Below are 2527 nucleotides of genomic sequence, written 5' to 3'. Positions count from 1 at the left end.
GATGCTTGAATTCTAATATGCTATTGGCTATGTTATATCAGATTTCAAATTTCTAAGTGGAAAAGAAAGATAATTTCTCATTTACTTGGGCAATCAGAATAGTGAAAGTAAAATTTATTTCTAAGGCATTAAATTGATGGGTTAGAGTTGATCTTACTAATGAATTTTCCTATCTATGCAAACATATAAAACAAATGACAAATTAGGTAAAATTCAATTATTTTTAGTCCAATGCTTTAGTTAGCCAACTATGTTTTGTTTTTCTTTGTGTATTCCTAATTAGTCATTAATTCTTCCTCTTAGAGATCAAATTAACTCCATAGTGTTTCTCTTAAACTATTATTTTTTGGGCTACAATTATAGCCATGTCCACTTTTTGAAGGAAAATGATTTCTATCTTTGTCACTTGACAAGTGAGAGAAGAAGTAAATAGTAATTAATTCTTCCTCTTAGAGACCAAATTACCTCCATCGTGTTTCTCCCTTAAATTATCTTTTGGGCTAGAATTATAACCATGTCCACTTTTTGAAGAAATATTATTTCTACCTTTGTCACTTTACAAGTGAGAGAAACCGTAAGTAAGAATCAAGGCTATGTAATAATGTTCTCTCCACATGCAAGCTAGTTGTAACCACCTTGATTGCAACACATTAAATAAGTATAGGAAACTTAACATAGATGCAAAAAAGAAAATTAGAGTTTATTCAATATTTCATGTAGCTTTAAACAACCCTAATTACATTAACAAATTTAAGGTTGATTCAAAAAAGAAAATGAACTTTTATTCAATATTTCATGACTTTGAGAAACTGTAATTACATTCTTTCTCTTTAGAGAGACATAGATAAAATTGGAATGATACTGTCAACATGACCCTGCATAAGGATGACACACACAATTTGAGAAATAGTCCAAAATTTATTAGCCCCAAGAGTTAGCTCAATTGATTGAGTTCCATGGTTAAAACACCTTGCTAATGAGAAGTCACAAGGTGGACATAACAACCACTAGTATTTGTAAACCACACATTAATTAAAAACAAAATAAAAACAAAATCCTAATTACATTAAAAAAAATTGGTTTTATAACCTATGTAAACATGCTACTTTAAAAATAACATAAGTCATACTAATTGTTTTTATCAAATTTTGTTGGAAACAAAACTCAACAACAATAATTGCATTTTTCATATAAATAAAAGATATAAAATTTATATGAAAGATTTGAAAAGATAAAAAATCCTGAATAACTATTATTTAAAATATTTTTTTTATACTTTATAAATAAATATAATATTGTCATAACTCCCATAAAACATTACAGTAAAAACATAAAAATTTTAAATATATAACCATTATGTTGTTTACAAAGCGGTGTTGGCATATCTAATCATAACATTTATTAAGAGCATACCATAGAAATGAATGCGACATGACTCAACTGTAAAGATATTCTTGGCATATCGTTTTGGGTTGTGTCCTGTGTTGTCACATTTAATTCCCGTGAAAAAGGATTTATCCTCGATGTTTAATATTGTCGGACCCATGGTAAATCTACCCTCTGGTTTCATTAAACATATTAGTTTATAGTTTTGAAGCATTGTTGTTCTCGTTATCTGGTTATGATTTAATTGCCTGCTCCATTCCTTGGTACGTGGCGCAGGCAGGTCCGTCCAGCCACCGCTGTCACCTTGGGGTTCACGATGCATCGACGATGGATAGATAGAGGTGCGATCCTATGGTTGGTATGTTCTCGAAGTCATTCACCTACCTTTGTGCTGAATCGATGAACCACTTTCTTGATGCATCCTTGGCTTCCACTTTGATTTTCTGCTTCCGATCGCGAGCTTTTCTCAGTCATCGTTTCCATAAATCAGCTGCAGAAGGAGGTCCTTTCAGAGGTTTGGGTCTTAGCTTTTCTCCCGGCAAGAATATTGTGGTGAGTTTAGTAACAGGAGGGTTGTTGTACCATTATTTATATATTTTCCTAACAGTCGTTTGAGTCTTTCTCTCTTGAGATATGGCTACCATGAAATCTAAACATGTTTGCGATGTATATTCTTGTAGGGAACCTCGGCTACGAGCCTGCAGACTGTAGCTGCTGTTGAATGGCGATTGTGACTATCCTGGGCAGAGACACCCTTCAAGGGTTTCTACCAGGTATGAGGGTTTTCATTCCTGTTATAAGTTTTGCATTGGTATATGGCTGGGTTCTAAAGATAGAGCTTCAATTTGATAACAAAAGGGTTAATCCCTTTTCCACTGTTTAGGTTAGTAAGTTTCTGGTGAATACCCTTAAGGGTTTAAGATTTGTATGCTATGAATTCCGCTGTTTATTTCAAGAGTTCTCCACTTCGGGTTTTGTTCTAGAGACTGTTATCATGTACATACTTGTTGAGTTAAGTTTATTCTGTGGAGGGTTTTGCCCCGGTGATAAGAATTATTGAGCCACTTGGCCAGCCTTCAGGGGTCATGAACCATGTGGATTTTGTATTAAGATCAGGATTTTGACTGTTACTTAATTCCTG

The 2527-nt window shown here is 33.4% G+C and overlaps 1 pseudogene; it reads left to right on the top strand.

The window, feature by feature from the left end:
• The first annotated feature begins 825 nt into the window (after positions 1-825).
• Positions 826-921, top strand: LOC149213856 (U6 spliceosomal RNA; annotated as a pseudogene).
• Positions 922-2527: the final 1606 nt, after the last annotated feature.

Source organism: Pinus tabuliformis, chromosome 1_1, assembly GCF_031772625.1.
Source record: "Pinus tabuliformis cultivar Carrire ecotype Pingquan chromosome 1_1, CPIR1, whole genome shotgun sequence".
Lineage (NCBI taxonomy): Eukaryota > Viridiplantae > Streptophyta > Pinopsida > Pinales > Pinaceae > Pinus > Pinus tabuliformis.
The sequence above is the reverse complement of the archived record's forward strand: the minus strand, read 5'-3'. Positions and strand labels throughout refer to the sequence as shown.